The 26,476-nt window shown below is 43.4% G+C and overlaps 1 protein-coding gene across 3 annotated transcripts in view; it reads right to left on the minus strand.

Moving 5' to 3' along the window:
• LOC106585190 (F-box and leucine-rich repeat protein 17) overlaps nt 1-26,476 on the minus strand; it is a 316,982-nt gene that overhangs the window by 47,703 nt on the left and 242,803 nt on the right. The window contains exon 10 of one of the 3 annotated variants that reach the window (XR_006761752.1): nt 14,875-15,018. The exons of the other annotated variants lie outside the window; for them this stretch is intronic. The gene's annotated coding sequence lies outside the window, so the exon portion shown is untranslated. The remainder of the gene's footprint in view (nt 1-14,874; nt 15,019-26,476) is intronic. 3 annotated transcript variants of the gene reach the window in all.

Below are 26,476 nucleotides of genomic sequence, written 5' to 3' on the forward strand. Positions count from 1 at the left end.
TGCCTGGTGTGTTGTGGTGGAACTAGCAGGATTAAACCCAGAGCTGTAGCAGGTGCTGTTTGCTCCACAACTTGCATTTGGAATATCTATTTCAAGAGTTGGTTCACTTTTCCTAAAGGTAAATCCGTTTGCATGTATTGTTGAAAACACAATACTACCACTCATATTGCAACTCTTGCTCAAGTATTTCATCAAGTACAGTTAATGTCAATCAACAAATCTTAAACTAAAGCCTTTGTTGAAGTTATATAACAAAGAATTGTTTGGATTCAGAAAAAGGGTAAACAAACCATTAGACATTTACATACTGGAGTATGAATACCTAATGACTGAAGAAGAAGAAATGTGATTTGGACCCTGTGCTCCCATCTGTGTTGCCTGTAGGCGGTAAACAGATACAGAAGCACCGTAAATGAGTATGGCATGGGAAAAACACGAGAGAAAGAAAAGAAACCACAAAACGGAGAAAATATGAAACCATGGTGTTTATAATACTGGGTGTAATACCCTCAATGATTGAAGCCAGACACCAAACCAGTCTTCCACCGCTGCAGAAAAATCAAGACGCATTTTCGCCTAAAAACATAATGGAATTATGTTAACATTGTGAGTCACAAAGAAACAAATCTGTTAACATAATCCGATATTAAACAAGTGATCATTAAAATGCTAATTGGCATTTTACAAAAATGTACGGAATGTGTTTTGGGGCTGGCTAGCGGCCAGGGCTGTTCTCAGACCTCCATCCAAAGTTTTCACTAATCTGTTTTCCCTCCTCTTCCTCTGTTTCTACCTCCATCTCTCTCCCTTTCTCTCTCAGTCTCCCTCTCTCAATTTTTCCTATCATAACCACTGCCATGACTGCAAAATACAAAGCTGCTAAAGCTGATATAAGTCCACTACATTGTGAGACAGTGACAGGCATATACATCATATTAAGGCGCTATAATGACTTATAGAAGCATATAAGAGCTCTTTGTTTGGGCCTCACTAACCTCCTTAGTGAATTTAGAGCCACGGTTGACTTTTATGATCAATACCTTGCCATATATCAAACACCAGTTCTGCTGATCTCACACACACACACACACACACACACACACACACACACACACCTTGTGATCAATACCTGGCGATACATCAAACACTCTTGTGTTTATGACGAGCTCTTCTGACGGCTCACTTTAAAACCACAGTATAACGTTGGTCTATAACTCATACCTGACATTTTTACTGCTTCCATGAAATTGACAAGTGCTTTTAAATGCAAAATGACAGTTTAAGAACCTTGTATTTTTGTGACGTGATGTAGTCCGATTCTCACTTAAAATTACAAGGCACTTTTCTAGAGAAGGTAAAAAGAGGTAGAGCGCACGCACACCAGCAGGGGCGCGCACACACACACACACACACACACACACACACACACACACACACACACACACACACACACACACACACACACACACACACACACACACACACAGATATATTGACACTGTCTGATTAAACTGAAGCCTGCTGTGTCCCTATGTGACCCACTTTTTGACTCATGGGCAACCCCCCCCTCACAGTCTGTCTCTCCTTCCCCCATCCTCTCCTCATAGTCAGGGGGTAAAGACCAAAACCAAGTAGATCTGTGTGTGAACATTCATGCGTCCTTTGGTGTGCACTGTGCAGTGTGTGTAAAGGCGAGGAACTAGGTGAGAAGTAGAAAAGAGAGATCAATTGAGACTTAACATACACACCGGATTTCAACCATTTCAAACACACGACAGAAATTGTATCTCTCTAAGCTACAACTGACTAGTGTGTCTTCCAGCAGACAGAACGGCAGCACATTGGCCTCTCTCCCTCTCCCCCTCTTTTCTTAATTCCCACTCCCTCCTTCCTTCTCTCGACTGTCGGATGTCCCCTATGTTCAGGGTCACTGTCTTCCCTAAAGAACCAGTTTGACCCTTGACCTCTAGACTGGGGGGTCAGCGCCTGTCGCCATGGTGTTTAACATCCCAATGGGGAGCCAGTCCGGAGCACAACTATGGTCTGACACACACACAAACAAGCAGGCGCGCGCACACACACAATAAACGCACTTACATCTGACCCCCATCAATGTAAAAATGTCCCAATCAAATATGAGCCATTAGACAATAGAGCAGATTAGCATTCATACAGGACTTTCCTACTGGCATACCGCCGCACATCTTTGACTCATTTCCCTCAATCATCTCTCTCCGCTCTCTTTCCCCTCCCTTCTTCTCTCCAGGCTATTGTGTAACAGAACCATCCTATAATGACAATTATCTTACAGTGAAATTCCACAAACCTGTTTCTGGGACCAAAGGAAAGTCTTTATGAAAATGACTCCTGGAATAACAGCAGTAAATGGGAGAGGAGAACAATCAAGGCAATTTAGTTGAGTTACCGAGGAGAAATTGTCCCACATTTTCATCGTTTTTACAATATTTTAGGCCTTAAAGTTTAGTCTAATGATTGAGATCTTCTACTCTCCAAATACAGGCACGACTAAAGGAAATAGAGATGGGGAAAAACGTGTGTGTGTTAGCATAAACACACACACACACACACACACACACACACACACACACACACACACACACACACACACACACACACACACACAGAGTCAAAAAAGCAAACCTGCCGCAGAAGATAGATATGGAGTCACATGTATGGATGAGGAAGGGATGTCTCACTCTCTCTGTCTCTCTTTCCGTATATGAGTGAAGTGTCTCTGATAAAAACACAGTTCACATGTCATTGTAAATCGGGGCGGCAGGTAGCCTAGTGGTTAGAGCGTTGGGCCAGTAACCAAAAGGTTGCTGGATCGAATCCCCGAGCTGACAAGGTAAAAAAATTATGTCATTCTGCCCCTGCACAAGGCAGTTAACCCACTGCTCCCCGGTAGGCCGTCATTGTAAATAAGAATTTGTTCTTAACTGACTTGCCTAGTTAAATAAAGGTAAAATAAAATATGAAAAAGTAAATACACACACTGGGTGTTTCAAATGTGGGTTTGGACAGCCAGTGTGATTTCACTCCACTAACGGAGACAATCAACGTGAATTGTGTTTAATGGGTGCTTACACTCAAACCCTCTCACTTTACTAGTCAATTACAGCTAGGACACTCCTTTCTCTTCTTTCGTTCCTTCACTCTCTCACTCCTTCTCTGAGCAGACTTTCTCTCCTGACTTTCTCTCCTGTCTCCTGTCTTCACCCCCCCCTCCTTTGCACTCTCCGTATTGATATGTGTCCATTGTTTCTCCACCAGCACAGATGATAGTTTTTAACCTAATGAAAAGCACTTCTGCTGGGATTGAAAAGCCCCTTAACCACATCAATGAAACCCTCCGATCCCATACATCCTCTGCCCAACAGCCCTATTCGCTCTCTCTCACTCTCTGCCTGCTCCATCCACACCCCCCCTCTCCCTTTCCACAGTCTTTGCATTTTCCATTTCTGTATGTAGCCTGTGTCACAGTAGCTTCATCTCTCTCCTTTACCACCATCTCTCTCTTTCTACCTCCCTCGCTCGCTCGCTCTACCACCCCCCTCGCTCTCTCTCTCTCTCTCTCTCTCTCTCTCTCTGGTCACAGTAAATGGACTGCATTACTGTAATGAGTTTGGAATTTATGGCGGAGCTACAGTGGAATAGTATCATGGGCCTATAAGTGTGCGAACTGCAGAGTGGAGATGGTGTGTGTGTGTATGTGTGTGTGTGCAATGGTAACTCAGTCCTGGCATACCTCTGGGCTTTTAGCTGGGCCTCAGGACACACAGTGACACAGTGAGACCCATGAAACCATTTGCACCCACTGGTCATTCAGTCAGTCAGTTAAACAGAAATAAAAAAAGAAAGAAAGGAAAATACTCCTAAAATAAGTTCGAGAGAGAGCGCAAGAAAGCAAGATGGAGAGAGAGAGCAGAAGCCCAAGGGCAGAAAGCCAGGGAGAGCGAGTGCACCTCCTAGTGCTGACCTTTTTTCACACACCCTCAAACCTCTTGCCCACACACACACCCTCACCCACACTCTCCAGAGAGGGAGGGAGATGTAGGATAGTGCAGACAGAGAGTGCTTTGAACTTTCCACCTGGACCGCAGAGAACCAGGATTTATGGGGATGGCTGTTAAAATATGGCCCACATTAGCACATCTCAACTACAATCAATTAATGCAGGCCCTCCTCTTCTCTCAATGTGCTTTCGCCTCTCTTCTTGCCTTCTCTCCTCCCCTTGCTCTTTCACTTTTTTCCCTTCTCTTCAATAGAAGAGTCGAGGCAGCAGTGTGACTACAGCTTGTTCTCCGGCCCTCCAACGTAATCCATCCCTTCTCCCTCCGCTCCTCTTCAATAGGTGGCCTTTGAAGACATATTTTCCAGCCGGGTTAGCTTGTAGTAAATCTACCTACTATAGCAGGTCCTGGACACCTCAGGGAATGAGAAAAGACACTGTGGTTCACAGCGCTGCTTGACACCACCTCTTAAACGAGTCCCTGCTGCGGGGGAGAATAGTCCCTCTGTCCTCCCTAGTCGGTATCTCTCTCGCCGCCTCGCTCTCTTGGTCTCCCTCATTCTCTTCGAAAGACAGCGAAGCACAGGCAATAAGCTAGATGCCTTAAAGACAATGGTAGAGGCGCAGAGCTCTGGTGCTGGGCCTCAGGCAGGGAGTGCTCTGCTGGGTGTAACCCTTCTTTAAATACCCTCCCGTGTCAACATCACAGCGGAGATCCACAGGATAGCCGCCTCGCACATCTCTAATCTCTCTTCTGGTTTTCTCGGAGCGGAAAATGTGATCAAACAAAGTGCCTGTCATGACCACGCGGGCGTTTCAGCTTTGCATCAGCGCGTCATTGGACAAAGATCACCATCAGCGGGGATAGAAGGCACCTTCCTGATAGACATCACATCAACGCTACCTACAGTAGTGGGAGGCAGGGTGCCCATTGAAAACGCCGCTGGGTCCGTTCTAAGACGATTATGCCCTCTGAGGATTCCATGTTGGAGCCAGGGAGGGAGATGGTGACAGCATGTCGCCCTTTTTTCATATCACGGATGAAAGGATGACAATCCTCCATCTCTCACATCCCTCCAACTCCTCCTCATCTCTGTCCTTCTCGTCTACTCATCTCCTCTGGCATCAGTTCATCATCAAGCTCTTGGAGATCCATTCATCTCCTGCAGCATGGGGTCCACCGTCTCCCTCGTTCTCTCCTCTCCCTCCCTTGTTGATTTCTCATCACAGCGAGGTGCTTTTGAGAGAAAACGAGCAATTACTATCTCATTGTGGAGCAGAGAGAGAGAGTGAGAGAGCGAGAAAGAAGAGAGAGAGAGGGGGAAAGAAAAGAGAGAGAGAGAGAGAGCGAGAGAGAGAGAGGGGGGGGAGAAAAGAGAGAGGTCAGGATGATTGTCCTGGTGTGATGTTAATGACTGATTGAAGAGGTCCTAGAGCTCTACCTCTACTGGAGGTTCATACCCAGGCCCTCACAACAAGCCCGTTACCACGCTGCCCAGCCACAATCACCACTCACTGGGAGGGATTACCACTGAACTCATTCTCCTTTCAACTGAACAGTAGGGGTTCAAGTGGGGAATGATATAACTGTTACTATGAGGATGTATCCGTATATCCAAATATGTTTCAGACTGAAGTACCATTTCTTTCCATTATCCCAAAAGAAAACAGACTCTCCACGGACCAACTTCCTTAGATAAACCCTACGACGAATCAAATTCAAGGTTGACGTTTGGACGTCAGGAGTCAAAGTTTCTTTCGTCTGCTGTGAAAGACGTGCGTTATCGATCGACTATGTCGGGATTATAGCGCGGACGCGCACCTCTACGACGATCAAAGACGTCAACTGTACAAGAACGGAGAAGCAAGGGCAAGGAGGCTACACACGCACACACACACACACACACACACACACACACACACACACACACACACACACACACACACACACACACACACACACACACACACACACACACACACACACACACACACACACACACACACACACACACACACACACACACACACACACAAACATCTGCAGCTGGCACCACATCTAAACACAAACTGTATTCAAACTAGCCCAAACAGTGTTCTCCGAAAGGGGGTTCTAAATCTTCATAATGAAACACAACAGTATACCTTAAAGCTTCAATTAGGAGTACGTAGCTGGGTGCTTCAACCCCCTCCCTATTAACTCCTATTAACTGTGATGAACTCTGAAGCACAGCTAAGGCCAAGGCTGTGTCCCAAATGGCATCCTATTTCCTATAGAGTGCACTATAACCACTTAAATACAGTGTGGTTCGATCCCTGAATGCCGATTGGCTGAAAGCCGTGGTATATCAGACCGTATGGCACGGGTATGAAAAAAAAAATGCATCTTTACTGCTCTAACTACGTTGGTAACCAGTTTCTAATAGCAATAAGGCACCTCTGGGGTTTAGTGATATATGGCCAATATACCACGGCTAAGGGCAGTGTCCAGGCATGTTGCGTCGTGCCTAAGAACAGCCCTTAGCCGTGGTTTATTGGCCATATACCACACCCCCTCGGGCCTTATTGCTTAAAAATAACATTATAGTTCAGTAGACTGGATGATATACTGTAATAGTAGTATGACTGTTTGATTCATACAGGTTAAATGTTGCAAAGTCATTTAGAATTAGAATTGCAATAACACTGCCCCTCACCCCGCCACACACACACACACACACACACACACACACACACACACACACACACTCTCTCTCTCTCTCTCTCTCTTTGTCCCTGCCTCACCTTCCACCATCAGCTCCCCTGTAATTAATCACAGTGTTTCTTCCCCGAGTTAAGCCTGCCACATCTCCCTTTCACTCATTCATCCTCCCTGGCTTTTTAAGAAGCAGCGCGTCGGCCGATATGAGCCCTGAGGGGGTGGAGATATGACGTGGCGTCGACAGAGAACAGCGGCTGCTTTTAAATCAAACTGACACGCAGATTTATCACTGTTTAACTTGTCCAAAGTGTCACTTCTGGTTGCTCTACATCTGAGCGAATAAGTGCTCTCCACAGGGACCCTTCTCTATGGACTAACTGGGAGTGTACCTGTGACAGTTTGCAGTGTGTGTGAGAGTGTACTGTAAAAGTGTGTGTGCTGACGCAGTCTCACTACAGGCTGCAGGGGCCTGCTATATAAGCAGGCCTACTATAAATGCAATGCTTCACACAAAATAGTCTATTAAATCGCACATCCTACCCACACACTACACTCACACACAGTCCAGCTTTAAAGAACCTTCCTTAACATTTCCATCAGGGAGCAGGCCGTGATGGATGTAACACTATACTGGATTACACAGGAAACACCCCAGGGAGGAGGGGAGGGAAGAACTGGAGGGAAAAGGTTAGTGAAACACAAAGGTTAGTAAACACCGGCGGCTAGAGAGAGGGGGGGTATAGCGAGAGGGAGAAAGAAAAGGAGAGAGTAAATGAGAAAGAGACACACGGGGAGAGAGAGAGAGAGAGAGAGAGAGAGAGAGAGAGAGAGAGAGAAAGAGGAGAGAGAGAGAGAAACACCGTGAGAAAGAAAGAAAGAAAGAAAGAAAGAGAGAAAGAAAGAAAGAAAGAAAGAAAGAAAATAGCCCAGTGAACCAGGGGAGAAGGAAGGTAAGAAGGTAGGGTTCTCTCCTCTCATGCAGTAGGCAGACAGGGGTCTGGCTCTAGATGGATGGGACCCAACCATTGATAAGGTCAGACCTCATTTGCAGCAGACCATTTACATTTGAGAAATGTTGGCCTACTCGACCGACTGTCAGTTGCAATCCGTCGCCATGAAAAATGGACCGGCTGATAGGAAACTGTGAGTCCATTTGAGAAAGCACGGCGCCCCGCTCAGCCCCGCTACTGTAACTTGTCATAAAAAATCACGTCCGCTTTCTCTCGCCCTCTCTCTCTCAGCTGCTAACTGCAGTCTGGCTCTCCTGCTGGTATTCTGTTCTTTCCCTCTTTTTTTCTTTGTTCCCCTCACTCTGTTTTCCCCTCCGTTGTGAAAGCCATTGTCCTGCTGTCAGAAATGTTATTCCCCCCGACTTCCCAAATGTCACACGTTGTCATGTCGTGTCTTTGTTAGACATCTATAACTAGCTAGCCCTCTCTCTTGCTCTCTCACACACACACACACACACACACGCACACACACATAATATAGACTAAAACGCTAACTACACCAGCCAGTGTGTGCGTCATAACGCGCATTTTGTCCATCCACACCAGACGTGATCATGACATGCAGGTTAAAATATCAAAACCAACTGTAAAACAGCTATATTAATTTGGGGGCATGTCAAACACACATGAAACATTTATGGACATTCAGCTAGCTTGCTATTGCTAGATAATTTGTCCTGAGAGATGAACATTGGGTTGTTATTTTACATGAAATGTATATGGTCTTGTTTTTGGGGGGGGGGGGGGGGATCTTTGTCGAAATTTTACTTGGAGTCATACAAAATTGTATAGCTAAGGCGGGACTTTACCTAGCAGCGACTTGTAGATAAGCTGTAGCCAGTGGGTTTGGCGACGAGTATGGAGCGAGGGCCAATGGTGGGTAGTGTATGGGGCTTTGGTGACATAACGGATGGCACTGTGATAGACTGCATCCAGTTTGTTGAGTAGAGTGTTGGAGGCTATTTTCTAGATGACATCACCGAAGTCGAGGATCGGTAGGATGGTCAGTTTTACGAGGGTATGTTTAGCAGAATGAGTGAAGGATGCTTTGTTGCGATATAGGAGCCGATTCTAGATTTAATTTTGGATTGGAGATGCTTAATGTGAGTCTGGAAGGAGAGTTTACAGTCTAACCAGACACCCAGGTATTTGTAGTTGTCCACGCATTCTAAGTAAGAGCCGTGCGGGCAGTGATCGATTGAATAGCATGCATTTAGTTTTACTTGCGTTTAAGAGCAGTTGGAGGCCACGGAAGGAGAGTTGTATGGCACTGAAGCTGATCTGGAGGTTAGTTAACACAGTGTCCAAAGAAGGGCTAGAAGTATACAGAATGGTGTCGTCTGCGTAGAGGTGGATCAGAGAATCACCAGCAGCAAGAGCAACATCATTGATGGATACAGAGAAGAGAGTTGGCCCGAGAATTGAACCCTGTGGCACACCCATAGAGACTGCCAGAGGTCCGGACAACAGGCCCTCTGATTTGACACACTGAACTCTATCAGAGAAGTAGTTGGTAAACCAGTCGAGGCAATCATTTGAGAAACCAAGGCTGTCCAGTCTGCCAATAAGAATGTGGTGATTGGCAGAGTCGAAAGCCTTGGCCAGGTCGATGAATACGGCTGCACAGTAATGTCTCTTATCGATGGCGGTTATGATGTCGTTTAGGACCTTGAGCGTGGCTGAGGTGCACCCATGACCAGCTCGGAAACCAGATTGCATAGCGGAGAAGGTACGGTGGGCTTCGAAATGGTTGGTAATCTGTTTGTTAACTTGGCTTTCGAAGACCTTAGAAAGACAGGTTAGGATAGATATAGGTCTGTAGCAGTTTGGGTCTAGAGTGTCACCCCCTTTGAAGAGGGGGATGACCGCGGCAGCTTTCCAATCTTTGGGAATCTCAGATGATATGAAAGAGAGGTTGAACAGGCCCTAGTAATAGGGGTTGCAACAATTTCGGCAGATAATTTTAGAAAGAGAGGGTCCAGATTGTCTAGCCCGGCTGATTTGTATGGGTCCAGATTTTGCAGCTCTTTCAGAACATCAGCTATCTGGATTTGGGTGAAGGAGAAATGGTGGGGACTTTGGCGGGTTGCTGTGGAGGGTGCCGGGCAGTTGACCGGGGTAGGGGTAGCCAGGTGGAAAGCATGGCCAGCCGTAGAGAAATGCTTATTGAAATTCTCAATTATAGTGGATTTAATCGGTGGTAACAGTGTTTCCTAGCCTCAGAGCAGTGGGCAGCTGGGAGGAGGTGCTCTTCTTCTCCATGGACTTTACAGTGTCCCAGAACTTTTTTGAGTTAGTACTACAGGATGCAAATTTCTGTTTTAAAAAGCTAGCCTTAGCTTTTCTAACTGCTTGTGTATATTTGTTCCTAACTTCTCTGAAAAAGTTGCATATCACGGGGGCTATTTGATGCTAATGCAGAACACTACAGGATGTTTTTGTGCTGGTCAAGGGCAGACAGGTCTGGAGTGAACCAAGGACTATATCTATTCCTAGCTCTACATTTTTTGAGTGGGGCATGCTTATTTAAGATGGTGAAGAAGGCACTTTTAAAGAATAGCCAGGCATCATCTACTGACGGGATGAGGTCAATGTCATTCCAGGATACCTTGGCCAGGTCGATTAGAAAGGCCTGCTCGCAGAAGTGTTTTAGGGAGCGTTTGACAGTGATGAGGGGTGGTCGTTTGGTCGCAGACCCATTACGGATGCAGGCAATGAGGCAGTGATTGCTGAGATCTTGATTGAAAACATCAGAGGTGTATTTGGAGGGTGAGTTAGTTAGGATGACATCTATGAGGGTGCCCGTGTTTATGGATTTGGGGTTGTACCTGGTAGGTTCATTGATCATTTGTGTGAGATTGAGGGCATCAAGCTTAGATTGTAGGATGGCCGGGGTGTTAATCATGTCCCAGTTTAGGTCACCTAGTAGCACGAGCTCAGAAGATAAATGGGGGGCAATCAATTCACATATAGTATCGAGGGCACAGCTGGGGGCAGAGGGAGGTTTATAGCAAGCGGCAACAGTGAGAGACTTGTTTCTGGAAAGGTGAATTTTTAGAAGTAGAAGCTCAAATTGTTTGGGTACAGATTTGGATCGTAATACAGAACTCTGCAAGCTATCTTTGCAGTAGATTGCAACACCGCCCCCTTTGGCAGTTCTATCTTGGCGGAAAATGTTATAGTTAGCGATGGAGATTTCAGGGTTTTTGGTGGTTTTCCTAAGCCAGGATTCAGGCACGGCTAAGACATCCGGGTTGGCAGAGTGCTAAAGCAGTGAGTAAAACAAACTTAGGGAGTAGGCTTCTAATGTTAACATACATGAAGCCAAGGCTTTTACGGTTACAGAAGTCAACAAATGAGAGCACCTGGGGAGTGGGAGTGGAGTTAGGCACTGCAGGACCTGGATTAACCTCCACATCACCAAAGGAACAGAGGAGAAGTAGGATAAGGGTACGGCTAAAGGCTATACGAACTGGCCGTCTAGCACGATCGGAACAGAGAGTAAAAGGAGCAGGTTTCTGGGCACGATAGCATAGATTCAAGGCATAGTGTACAGACAAAAGTAAGGCAGGATGTGAGTACATTGGAAGTAAACCTAGGCATTGAGTAATGATGAGAGAGATATAGTCTCTAGAGACGTTTAAACCAGGTGATATCATCGCATATGTAGGAGGTGGAACAACATGGTTGGTTAAGGCATATTGAGCAGGGCTAGAAGCTCTACAGTGAAATAAGACAGTAATCACTAACCAGGACAGTAATGGATGAGTCATATTGATATTAGAGAGAGGCATGCGTAGCCAAGTGAACATATGGGTCCAGTGAGTGGTTGGGCTGACTGGAGACACGGCGATTCAGGCAGTTAGCAGGCCGATGCTAACAAGCTAACAATTAGTAGGCCGGGGCTAAACAAGCTAGCAGTTAGCAGACCGGGGCTGGCAAGCTAGCAGTTAGCAGACCGGGTTAGCAAGCAAGCAGTTGGCAGATCGGGGCTAGCAGTTAGCAGACCGGGGCAGGCAAGCTAGCAGTTAGCAGACCGGGGCAAGCAAGCTAGCAGTTAACAGACCAGGGCTAGCAAGTTAGCCTTTGGGGGACGACGCGATGGGGGTAAGTCTGTTTTTGCCTCTTCGTGCGGTGACGTTGATAGACCAGTCGTGGAATTAGTAGGGTTCCAAGTAGCTCTTGGTAGCTAGTAGGCTGCGGTTAGCAGAATGGGCCTTCAGCGGACATCGCGCCTGAGGGGCCTGTTGGAATCCTCGGGCAGATTATGTCGGTATTCCAGTCGTAGAGGATCGACGGGGTTCCTTGTCCCGTACCGGCAGTAGAAGGGGTCCGGATATTGTAGCCCAGGAGTAGGCTTCGGTGGTAGCACAGGAGCCCTGGCCAGGCTAGCTTCAGGCTAATTGGTGCTTGCTCCGGGATGGAAACGCTAGCCAGGAGTAGTCACCCGGGATTGCGGTTAGCTAGTTGCGAAGATCCAGATGAAAATGTTCAGAGTTTGCGGTAGGAATCCGGGGATATGGGGGAAAAAAATTAAAAATAACAATAGGTCCGTTATGCTCTGGTTTGAGTCACGTTGTTCGAACTGGCGAGAGCTTTCCGAGCGCAAGGTTAGCTGATGACCGCTAGCAATGATTTGCTGACTGATAGCTGGTAGGTAGTTAGCTGGCTAGCTTCAGTTGAGGGATTCCAGATCTGAAGTAAATAGAAATACTTTAGGAAAAAAAACAGATCCACGCCACATTGGGTGAGGTGGGTTGCAGGAGAGTATTTAGAAGTTGAGGTTTAGGAAAATGTTTTAAAAATATATGCGAAGAAAAAGATGTAAAAAGATATATACAAGGGACACGACAGGACAAAGACAAAGACGTCTGACTGCTACGCCATCTTGGATAAGTTGGTCCGTGCTATTTGGGAACAATGGGACTTCCCTACCCAATTGAAGTAGACATTTAAAATGGTTAAGGTAAGGATTAAGGTTAGAGTTAGGTAAAGGTTAAGCTTAGGACAATGGTGCAAAGTACTTAAGTAAACATACTTTAAAGTACTACTTAAGTAGTTTTGGGGGGTATCTGTACTATATTTCACTATTTATATTTTTGACAACTTTTACTTCACGACATTCCTAAAGAAAATAATGACTTTTTACTCCATACATTTTCCCTGACACCCAAAAGTACTCGTTACATTTTAAATGCTTAGCAGGACAGAAAACGGTCCAATTCACACACTTATCAAGAGAACATCCCTGGTTATCCCTACTGCCTCTGATTTGGCGGACTCACTAAACACAAATGATTTGTTTGTAAATTATGTCTGAGTGTTGGAGTGTGCCCTTGGCTATGCATAAATTTAAAAAACAAGAACATTGTGCCATCTGGTTTTCTTAATTTAAAGAATTTTAAATTATTCTTAAATTCTACTTTTGATACTTAAGTATATTTTAGCAATTACATTTACTTTTGATACTTAAGTATATTTAAAACCAAATACTTTCTTACTTTTACTCAAGTAGTATTTTACTGGGTGACTTTCACTTGAGTCATTTTCTATTAAGGTATCTTTACTTTTGGTCAAGTATGACAATTGGGTACTTTTTCCACCACTGATTTAGGGTAAGGGACGTCCCAAGGATGCTAGATTGCACTGACCGTTCTATTTTAGCTCTTGGCTACACAGACACTCATTTACATGGGCGAGCGGAGTGGGTGAAATGATTGAATAACATGTTTACATTTATTTTGCGACGCTCGCACATGCAATGTTGCCGGTGTGGTTTGCATATAAGACCAGGGGCCTCAGGTGTAACAGTGTAACTCTCAGTCTAGTCCCAACTTTGCTAAAAACAATATTTCCAAAGGCTAATATTATTAACCATTCAAACAGACAGTAAGTCAAGTGGTAAGTCAAGTGTCAATAGATTATGTCACAGTGAAGGTCAAATAGATGGAGGTGACCTAACATCCTGATAACAGTTTCACAGCCAGCCAGTCAGAGGGGGGGGGGTGGGGGTGGGAGAGACCGAGAAAGAGAGAGTAGTTGTGGGGGTGGCGGCACTTAGTATCCAACTCTCACAGCTGCTATGTAAAGATGGGGAATAGAGAGTGATGGCATCTCCTTCCAGTCAGTGTGACATGGCACTCGTCACTTAACCCACTTAACCCCAACACTATGTCACTGTGTAAGAACAGAGTGGCATGTCACCTCTGGGAATAGGGGCTCAAATGCCACTATATATACAGTAACAATGGAAGACATCACTGACAACTAGGCTTCATATGGCAGTTCAACTGTCCTATCTCTACAGTAAAAAAAAATATATATATGTTTTATTGTCACAACACAGTGAAATGTGTTGTTTTACAAGGTCAGCCATAGTAGTACGGCTCCCCTAGAGCAAATTACGGTTAAGTGCCTTGCTCGACAAGGGTAAACCTTGTCGGCCTTTCGGGTTAATGGCCCAATGCTCTAACCGCTAGGCTACCTTCCGCATATTTCACATATGCTGTGCCACACTTTTTAAATTGAATTAATAACACAGTACAATATTGTGCTGCAACACAGTGACTGAAGTTTCCCTAAGTCATCTTCAGAGCCACTATTTTGACGCTTGCATTTATATATATATATATATATATATTTCTCTTTGATACTGTGACTCTTTTACTACACTGACTTTAAACTGCTACCGTACGTTCTAAAAACTACTGTGGTTTCGGCTGACTGACGAATATCAAAACTAAGTGCTGTCTATGAAATATCACCCTGTAGCATTGCATCACAGGGGACACCATAACTACTAAGCCAGGACTTTTTGTCCTTTCCATTTTTTGTCCACTATATGGCGTTAGGGGTGGCGCCCCACTTGTGATTGGAAAAATATCTATATTTTGTATTTATTTTTAACAAAAAATATGAGGATGAGGACAAAAAACGATTTAATAAATTTTAAAATAAGGCTGTAAACTAACAAAATGTGGAAAAATTCAAGGGATCTGAATACTTTCCAAAGGCACTGTACATTAAATAATTCATGGGTTACATTTTAAATGCTCATAAAAGTGTGGTTCATTTGTATATTTTCCTGTTTCAAAAATATATTGTTTAAAACAAGCTGTTCAGTTACTTACTACTGTTATGACTCTCCTGTGAAGATCTGAAGGATCAGGTTACAGTAGGTCCGCTCTACAGCGCCCTCTCTCTCCCGCAGATGGGGTGAAGTTGGCCGTTTTATGACGGTCGTAAATACCTGCAGGAACTCTTTCTCTCCCACTCTGCAGAAATGGAAGTTAAAAATCCCTTTGTTACAACTGAGAGAGATTTTGTAGTACTGTGACATCCAATATTGGATAATGAAACAATATTTCTGCAATCCAAACAATTGGAATGGTCCATGGGTACTTAAAAAACAATTATGTCAGATCAGTTGTTGTTTTGGGATCTCATTAAGGACGGTATAAAAACATAACTGTATCTCTGAATGTGTATATTTCCCAGTTGTCAAGTTACATCCAAATGTTGTGAAACTTATAGGATTAAATATGAAACTATTTGTGCGAAGATGAAATGTGATGTTAGCCTTCTAAATGAGAATTGTTTTTCATATAAAAGTTCAACCCAGTCAGTGACCACACTCACGTGAGCACAGACATTATGTCGGTTTCATGGAACGCCCCCTTTTGCCAGAGTGCATAAAACCCTCCTGATGAAATTTACATTAGACCAAGCAGGAGGACGGTGTTGAACCGGTCGTCACGAATGGTTAGACTCTATGAGACCAGAAAAACATGGAGCGTGGCTACACGTTGAAATGGTTAAAAATTCTGAAACTCTTTCTCGAAGAAGACTACACAGGAACATTCAGTCTGCAGCTGTTCAAGTACTTCAGTCTAGTAAACTCGCCCGAGAACCACTGGGTGGTACTTTGAAAGATCCATTCAACGAACATTGGTACGTCTGGAAAATTTGTTCTAACAGACACTCCAAGACCAACCTACTACAACTACAAAGGACATGGTGATCTCTGGTAGACAACCAGAGACTTATACAACTAGAGACTTCCTGTCGAATTACTCCCCGTAGGTGGATCGAGTGTTTTCAACAGAGAGAAAGCAGACATACACACGTAAATATGTACATTGCAATTCTTTCGAATGAGCGGCCGTTCATGTGCAAAGTATTTGCATTTCCATGAGCATAGTTATAAGCTGTCTGTACGATAGTGGAATTTCTTTGTCTCTCCCTTTCCCCCTTTTTTGAATCTGCCATTTTGTGTAACAAGCCGTCATATCGGTTTAGTCCACTAGGGACTTTTCATTGCATTGTGTAGTAATCATTTTTACATTTACATTTTAGTCATTTAGCAGACGCTCTTATCCAGAGCGACTTACAGTAGTGAATACATACATTTCATGCATTTAAAAAAAACATTTTTTTTAATCAATGTGTAAGTTATTCTGTTTGTTTATGTAATTATGTGTGATTATTTAGTTAGTTAGTAAATAAATAATTAAGGCAATTTGTATATCGCTGATTTATCATTTATGCGAGGGTTTGTGCAAATATCCAAGAATTTTGAGACATTCAGAATGAGACTGAAGGTAAATAAGAATTAATGAATTGACTGTTACTGATATAAGATAAACTTGTTAAATAACTTTTCCCGTGGTGCCCCAGATTACTACTTAATTGTTATATGATTCATTTAATCGTGTAATAATTGAACGTGGTATGTAATTATTTTATAAAATAACAGTCAAAACACATTAATGACAGTCAAGACACGACACTACTCAGTGACTGCATAGGCCTGCATAGGCCAGCAATTTGCAATGGGGGGGGGGGGCTGCCCGAATGAAATCGCAGAATTTCATAACATAAATTATAACAGAACAAAGTAATTGGACCATCCTGGGGTGCTCTAATGTGCGTTCAGTCAGAAATTCTGGATCTGCTCTAGTCTCCATCCCAACGACTCTCACGCCAGATGGGTTACTTCTGCACGTGAGACTAGATCTGCTTTATCAGGTACAGATGGGGCTAAAGTAAAAAGCTAATTGTAATTAACTAAAATAAATAATCATAATAGTCATGGGAGCCTGGGACCTGATAAACCGGACATCTATATCCAACAATAGTCGAAGGACAGAGGGATTCACGTCTCCGAGTAACGGAAGGCTGTCTGCAGTGACGCCTTAGACTGCTGCGTCACTCGGGAGGCCTCGCCATCATATTTCTGTCATGCTGCATTGTTGACAACTCCAACCACCCCGCAACCTGGGTATTCAGCCAATCAGCGGCTGCCGCCTACGTGAGTACGACAAAGCAACAGCAAAACGGTAATTAATCTACCTCTGGCAGAAAAGTTTTATTAATTAACACTAGAGATGCTTACCAGTGTAAAGCGCATTTCCAATCCTGTCCAGCACGTATTTTAGCTGAGTGTCCCTTCTAATTTGTTATAAAAGCAAGCGATCCATGTCAGCTTTTTAATGTGAAATACAACCACTTCTGATTAAATAGGAGAGGCTGGCTATCAAACAAGGCCTATATCGCTTTCTCTGTTTTTGAAGGCGTTTATCATGGGAGTACATAACAAGTTGACCCCACTCCTTCAGGCAGGGGTTTATAACTTATATCAGTGCTCTATAACTTCTATGTACCAAGACACTTATCTGGAAGAGCGCCAAGACACACAGTAAAAGTAGCTTATACAAAATAAGGCTCCCTAACGTCAGCGTTTCAAATGCTCAATCCACTCACATTATACCAGCCCAGCGGCTGCCATCTCTACTGTATGACGTCATGCCTTCCTGTGAATGGAAACGCTATTAGAACGTTCCAGCAACCTGCCGCGCAACACAGATAGACCCTGTGTTGTATCTAACAAGGTGATGGAGGGCTGGGGCCTGTCGGTCTACGCTTGGAGAGGGGGGAGTTTCAGACCTATTGTACCCACACACAGATATACAGTAGACTGTCTAAGGGCAATGACTTCTGGTCCATAATCAAAGACAGACAGCATAATGATACAGGTAATGATGAGGAGAGAAGTTCAAAACACGGCGCACAATCTAATTAGTTGTCGGAGAAAACATGAAAAGGCAAAGGGCAGCCATGTTAGCAGAGCAGCCCGTCTCCTTTGATGATGAAGTGTCTAGGTGGCAAGGTGTCACAAGGTACAGCTCTTCCTACTGTAATTAGAAGGATTTCTAAGCACGAGGCCAGCCTGGTGTTCATACATAGACATATACACACACACACGTCAGCGTAATTGACATAACAGGCCCGATTTGGGCGTCTCGCTGGTTTGCCTCTGTTGATGGTGGGGCCTCTCCTAACCGTAACATTAGTCATTTGGGGGCGCGAGCGAGGACCAAATGGAGCGCGACGGCAACTTCATGGATCCATTCAAACATTTTGTGAGTTTTTTCTTCTTCTCTATTTCTTAACTGTTTTCCTGGCGAGTGCCAAAAACAGAAAATAAAGTCTCTGTGTTCCACGGTGTCTGTGAGGCATTAATCATCACCACACCGGTGTAGCGCAGCGTTTTACACCCCATTAAACAAACCACAGTGTGTTCGCTGACTCTCGCTGAGGTAAATATTTTAAATCGCCGGCACATCCGTACCGGAGTAATTAAGGACAGCCAAATAGCGTACCTGGTTGGTCATGAGAAAACAAAATAGCCCTCTGGGCTATAGAACTACTGTTCTATAGTGTTATCATGCCCTCTGGCCATACTGACTAGTCACTACACTACCTCCAGCTTGCTCTTGGCTCTTAACTCAGGTCTTGTGAAAAAGTGTGTTAAATGCAAGCATGAGGGTGGAAAGAAACAGTGAATGACATCCAGAGAACCCCGGGCGGCCATGTTGTTAACCACACTGTGCTATTGGACATGGCACCATGGGAAGATAATAGACCTCGCTGGGCTATGAGCTGTATATGGGCTCTGTGATGTTTGTGTTGGCAGACTGGTGGGGGAAACAAGAATGCCCTGCTGTAATACGTCTACAATGCACCTTTCCTTCTTACTTCATTGTGATCAGTCATCTGACATGACTTACTAGGCAAAAGCAAGGTTTCCACTATACTGCGCTCCATGTGAGATGAGTTGTTGTTCAATGTGAGATCAGCTGCTGATTATGTTGTTAATGTACTGAGAGAATACAAATGAGGCCTAACTATGACTTGTGAACTAGAAAATGGCTAAATGGCTGGTTTTGTTCTGGCCTCTGATAGACTTCTAGTTCTGTTGACTTCTAGTCTTGAATGATTCCTTGGGTCAGAAAGCTATTCTTAAACAAGAGGTACATTCTTATAGAAATCCCCACAGCCTGCCTCCCTCCCTCCCTCAGACACTCTGAACCAACCGTTGAATTCATGAGGAGTAGAAGGCTGACATACAAGGGATCTTAAAACGACAAGAAGCTCAAACAATAAGTTACTACAGTTGAAGTTGGAAGTTTACATACACCTTAGCCAAATACATTTAAACTCAGTTTTTCACAATTCCTGACATTTAATCCTAGTAAAACTTCCATGTAAAACTCACGCTGGGGCGACCGTTAGAGATATTTGGAACTCACCTGTGAAAGGGTTAAGCCATTTTGCCACAACTTTTGAAGTATGCTTGGGGTCATTGTCCATTTGGAAGACCCATTTGCAACCAAGCTTTAACTTCCTGACTGATGTCTTGAGATGTTGCTTCAATATATCCACATCATTTTCCTGCCTCATGATGCCATCTATTTTGTGAAGTGCACCAGTCTCTCCTGCAGCAAAGCACCCCCAAAACATGATGCTGCCACCCCCGTGCTTCACGGTCTGGATGGTGTTCTTCGGCTTGCAAGCCTCCCCCTTTTTCCTCCAAGCATAACGATGGTCATTATGGCCAAACAGTTCTATTTTTGTTTCATCAGACCAGAGGACATTTATCCAAAAAGTACGATCTTTGTCCCCATATGCAGTTGCAAACCGTAGTCTGGCTTTTTTTATGGCAGTTTTGGAGCAGTGGCTTCTTCCTTGCTGAGCGGCCTTTCAGGTTATGTCGATATAGGACTCGTTTTACTGTGGATATAGATACTTTTGTACCTGTTTCCTCCAGCATCTTCACAAGATCCTTTGCTGTTGTTCTGAGATTGATTTGCACTTTTGCACCAAAGTACGTTCATCTCTAGGAGAAAGAATGTGTCTCCTTCCTGAGCGGTATGACGGCTGCGTGGTCCCATGGTGTTTATACTTGCGTACTATTGTTTGTACAGATGAACGTGGTACCGTCAAGCGTTTGGAAATTGCTACCAAGGATGAACCAGACTGGTTCTACAGGTCTACAATTTTTTTTCTGATGTCTTGGCTGATTTATTTTGATTTTCCCATGATGTCAAGCAAAGAGGCACTGAGTTTGAAGGTAGGCCTTGAAATACATCCACTGGTACACCTCCAATTGACTCTAATGATGTCAATTAGCCTATCAGAAGCTTCTAAAGCTTAAAAGGCACAGTCAACTTAGTGTAGGTAAACTTCTGACCCACTGGAATTGTGATACAGTGAATTATTGTCTGGAAACAATTGTTGGAAAAATGACTTGTGTCATTGAGTGGTTGAAAAATGTGTTTTAATGACTCCAACCTAAGTGTATGTAAACCTCCGACTTCAACTGTATTTCTACTTTTAGTTTGTGCAACCAATACTGTAAATTCCACGTATTTCTTATTCCCCTCTCCTCAAGAAGAGATATGAATCTGGCAAGCTCTGATAAGTTTACAAGCAGGCTTTGCCCACTGACATTACTCTACGCTGATTGATGATGTAAGTGGGCGGCCATATTTATTTGTGGTGACCTTGTAGTGGATTCCTCTTCATCACAGAGACAGACAGACGGTTGCTGCTAGCAGACCCTGCTAAATCACAATGCTCACACCATCCCATTAAATAACTACTACTGTAGCAGGCACTGGCTGGAAAGGCAACATTCCACAACACACTTCCACAGTACTGTACAGCACATATCAGATATTTGTCTGGAACATTCCATCAAACACTATCACATGGACCATGATCCTCTCTGCCTGCTGCTGATCCGTGGAGAGTAAATGTGATGAAATATTAACTCGTACACACACACACACACCATGGAGGGGGTTTCTACCCAATACTTATACTGTAGCTAGAAAAGTGGGCAAAACACACACAACTATAATGCCCTGATAAAATCAAGGATAAATCAACAAAAATACCTCATTGTAAACAGAGCCAACGAACAGAATAGATCTATATCCCTTAACAAGGGATGAAGTAGCATTTAGCATCATACTGCAAACAAATGTCTTCTCTTGAACTTCAATGGCTCATACAATTGTTAGAAAAACCATTTAACTGTTTTTGTTCTTGCAAATCGCCCAAAATGCTGCCACCAACGCACACCCTGGCAGCAACAACAACAAAGTAATAAACAACAACAACAGATGATTCAATTGGAACTTGGTAAACATAACACTGAATCACTTAACTGTGAGCAGCACTACAACTGCTTCCCTCTCTCTCTCTTAGTGACTAACTGACAGTCTCCCACACACAGTAGAAATGGTACTGTATAATGCAACACATGGATGGTGGAAGCCAGCCTTAGCTAGCCTTGTAGCAGTATACTATATACAGTACCAGTCAAAAGTTTGGACACACCTACTCATTCAAGGGTTTTTCTTTATTTTTTACATTTTCTACATTGCAGAATAATGGTGAAGACATCAAAGCTATGAAATAACACATATGGAATCATGTAGTAACCAAAAATGTGATAAACAAATATTTTATTTTGGAGATTCTTCAAAGTAGCCACCCTTTGCCTTGATGACAGCTTTGCACACTCCTGGCATTCTCTCAACCAGCTTCACCTGAAATGCTTTTCCAACTGTTGAAGGAGTTCCCACATATGCTGAGCACTTCTTGGCTGCTTTTCCATCACTCTGTCGTCATTGAATGAGTAGGTGTGTCCAAACTTTTGACTGATACTGTATGTATCATTCAGTGGTATGCCAGCACACTCAAGGTGCTACAATTGGCTAGCTAACCCCGGTGGGTGACAGTGACAGTATTAGAAAATATCAAGAATTAGAAAGACTCATACACAGTCTCGCTTTTTATCGATTTCTTACACAGAGTCACACACAAGCTTGCAATAGCCTATGAGGGGAAAAAAGGTTGTCATGTAACCACAATTTGTCGGAATCAAGTTGACTTAAGGATTGGGTAACACACACAGGCACGCACACCTACGAGCACACACACACACAGATTCCTGTTGCACACACACACACCCCTCTTCACAGTCTCAGTGTTGACGGCCATAAAGTGTTCCACCTGACCGTTCCCTCATGAAACATTCCAATACAGTGGCCTTAATTAACATACCCAATGATTAGAATGTCATGTTCTAGAATGAGCTGCAATCTGTCTTCCTGTCACTGACGCGCACACACACACACACACACACACACACACACACACACACACACACACACACACACACACACACACACACACACACACACACACACACACACACACACACACACACACACACACACACACGTCAGTGACTTAATGTTTTTTTGTCACTCAGTGTAACGGCTAGTGCCAGGCCAGCCCTCTGCTACTATGACAACAGAATAATAAGGGAAGGAAGAGAAAGCTTAGTGTAGACTGCCCTGGAGACAGAGACACACAATATATACAGTGCCTCCGGAAAGTATTCAGACCACTTGACTTTTTCCACATTTTGTTACGCTACAGAATTGTTCTAAAATGGATTAAATAAAACCATTTCCTCAGCAATCTACACACAATACCACATAATGACAAAGCGAAAACAAGTCTTTAGAAATGTTTGCAAATTTATTAAAAACAAAAGACAAAAATACCTTATTTACATAAGTATTCAGACCTTTTGCTGAGACTCGAAATTGAGCTCAAGCGCATCTGTTCCACACACACACACACACACACACACACACACACACACACACACACACACACACACACACACACACACACACACAGTATACCAAGTACACATGTACTGGCACCGGCATACACACACAATTTGACTCTGAATTTCTTTTCAAATAGTAATTTAATAATACTGACTCTTAGGAATCCTGCCTGATAAACCTAAACCAAAGCCTAATGTGATTCCTCTAATGTTGTTACTGACTATAGCCACATGACACACGTTGTTGCCATTGCTACTGTAACCTGCTGCACTGTTCAATAAGCATGCATACAAGCCCAATCCCAGCCCATGTTCAATACAACACTCAGCATACACTTGGCTGTGCGGTAGCTAGGGAGATTGTGTATTCTAACCATGTATTCAGAAATAGATGGGTCGTTCCGCCAATTAGGTGCCTTTTGAGTGTAGAAAACATTTAATTCCACCTAATTTGAACATTATCATAAAGAGCACATGTTCAACAATAAGTTGTCCCATCTCAAGAGGTTAAATAACAAAAAAAGCCTCTATTAAGTGGCAGGGTTGACGGCTTTTTCTTCCAAATCATCCATAACACCCCCCCCCCCCCGACAGGAGAAATGGAAGCTTGTTGTGTGCAACAGGGAGGGGAAATTGAATGCAAGCTACACACATTTTTTTTATTGTATTGTTAAAACATTTGTAGCCTGTATATCTATGGGTAACAAAGTTGACGTCTTATGCCCAACCAGCTCAGTTTCCCAACACAAAACAGACAAAAAAAAGCCGTATCAGCTCACCTGCTCACACACTATGGTTTGACTATTAGATATTCAATGTTTCTTTAGAAGAAAAAAAAAGGAAACATTTTAAAAGGAATAGTTTCACCATATTTAAACGAGAGTTCCGTTGACGTATCTGGGCTGACCTTAAAATGAGGGACAGGTTGGTTGTTTTTTTTTACCTTAAGATTATACACAAAATTATCGAAATAATCATCTTTAGAAATGACTTTATCAAAGAAAAAAAAAATAACTCGGTTTTTACAATTCTGGTGAAAACTTAGATAAATGCTGGGGTTAAGTGGGATCAAATCTTCCCAGAAGCTGGCACTTTAGCAAATGTAAAGAATTTTCCATGTGGTCTATATTAAAAGGCCACTTGATTTAATATAACAGCCTCTTAAAATTCTATATCTGTGCACAATTTATACTTAAATTATCAAAAGGTTACCAAATGTTGTATCTGCACTGTTCTTCAAGTAAATGTACTTTTGACAAATTTTCGGTGTAAATTGTTAAAAGTAGTCAATGTGCATATAGTTGTATGGTTTGTTAAACTTTGAAATCAAATGTTTTTTGTTTGACATACATTTTAAAGTGAAAAATCTGAGTCTCAGCCTAATTCTCAGCCTAATTCTGTTTCCCTCTCACTAAAACCTTGAAGACGTACATTCGGGTTCCATGAGCGCTCAGTAGGTGTTAATTAATAGTTTGTGCTTTGATAATACTGCGTGTGCACACACAAGCGTGTATGTGCTTGTGTGTTTTCTAGCTGTAAAAACTATTTACAAGAAAGCTACAATTTCCATCCCATGAAGTATAAGTGAGGATGGAAACATTGACCGTCTCATATTTCTATAGCTAAACACTAAACAGCTTGTATGTGCTGCCACTTCCCCTCTGGCTCACAGGCTAAATGGTCCCATAACAGTTACGTTATGTGTTTATCCAAGTTCGACCAGGGTGTGTGTGTGTGTGTGTGTTTTGTTTGTTGTTAGATAGGGCCCTTTTGGGCCTTTTGCCTTAGGTAGGCTAATATCCCCTAATAACGGGGAGTGTTTGCGTGTGCGTTGTAAGACAAGGGTCCTATGGGAGTTTATCTAGAATAATATGCTCTAATAAAAGGTAGTACTTGGTCCCTTAATAACAGTTTTCCTGCCAGGCTGTCTGAAAGGGCTGCTTTGTCTGTCTCCAGCGGTCTGAGCAGGGTTATGGGTATTACGGGTTATTTGGATTTATCAGCAGTGCTCCCCTCGAAGCACCATAGAGGGTTAATATGGAGGTTCACAATAAGACAATAGTACAGTGAGGTTTAGTAGTAACTTTGTCCATGGGAGGTTATGGGCCTATAGCAGAGCAGTGAAGTGGTTAATAGTGGGCCCATTGAGATCATCACATGGGTTTAATAACATGGAGGCAGTATGAGCCAACAGTGGTGTACCGCACTAAGGTTATGGGGCTATATCAGCAGTGACTGAGTTAACTCTGTAATCAAATTCACACTAACAGCAACAAGCACAGTGTTACCTGAACAAAGCAATACTTTGCTGTTTGAACAAAGCAACTGCCCAGTATAAGGTCACTCTAATTGTACTGCCCAGTAGGATGTGAAGGTTGTTTCGCTCTGGGCACAGCCTGTACATAAAACTAATAGTTCAAATGAACAATGTAGTGTAGGAGGATACCAATGCTGATTTAATCTAGCTGTGGATGAGGACTATGTTTGGTTTCCTCTTGACATCTCAGTGGGCCAAAGACTAAACAGGACTACATATTTTACAAAGAAACTACCAAATGAGTTCCATCTACATCTTTTCTTCACCGTACCCCCCACTCCCTCCCTCCCCCCACCGTGTCCATCTGTGTATCAGGACAGTGAGGGGAAAAGCCTCCCCTGTACCAGGAGTCAGTCACACTTCCCCTAAACTAAACTCATACACCGCCACTCAGCACGAGAGAGAGAGAAAGACAGAGAGAGAAAGAGAGAGAAAGAAAGACAGCGAGAGAAAGAAAGAGAGAGAAAGAAAGAGAAAGAGAGAGACAGAAAGACACAGAGAGAGAAAGAAAGAAACAGAGAGAGAAAGAGAGAGAAAGAAAGAGAGAGAGTTACACCACTGTGTATATACACATATGACATTTGAAATGTCATGATTCTTTTGGAACTTCTGTGAGTGTAATGTCTATTGTTCATTTTGATTGTTTATTATCTACTTCACTTGCTTTGGCAATGTTAACATGTTTCCCATGCCAATAAAGTCCCTTGAATTGAACTAAGAGCAGAAGGCCAATGTGCTGTGTTATTCTGTCTGCTGGAAGAGACAATAGTCAGTGGTAGAGGAGAAGAGCTCATCATTTATCAGAAAGGACTATGACAGACAAACGCATTGAACATACACAAACGTGTATTATCTGTCTGTTTGTCTGTCTGTCTCGCTCCCTGTCTCTCTCTGACACACACACTTTCGTGTCTCAATGCCGTATCAGTCTATCGGGCATATAATTGAGGGCTTACAGTGCAGTCCCCCTTCTGCTAAGCCCTGCTATCTGCAGGCCACACACAGCTCACTTTCTGTCTCTCAAAACACACACGGCTCCAAAATACTGCTCTCTGCTGGGGCACATCTGATTAAGTCAGCTCTGTAAATGAGTCTTCACAGGAGAGAGAGATTCGAGAAGGAGAGAAGTTACAGATTACAGTAGGAGAGGAGAAGAGGAGAGAATCAACAGGTTACAGCAGGAGAAGAGGGGAGGACAGAGGAGTTTGAAATAACCAAAAGTATAGGTACTGGAGGCCTCAGCACACCCAAAGGTCTCTGTCAAACAAACGGTCAAATCAAAGGAGCAGGGACTCTGCAGTATAATAAAGACCCAGTATTTATTCCATACGGCGTCTAATGAGTACAAACAGTGTTGCAACGTATTGCATCAACAACATAACAATGACATTTTAGAAATGCATAGCACCTCTGCTGACCA

The sequence above is a fragment of the Salmo salar genome, chromosome ssa24, assembly GCF_905237065.1.
Source record: "Salmo salar chromosome ssa24, Ssal_v3.1, whole genome shotgun sequence".
NCBI classification, from domain to species: Eukaryota; Metazoa; Chordata; class Actinopteri; order Salmoniformes; family Salmonidae; genus Salmo; species Salmo salar.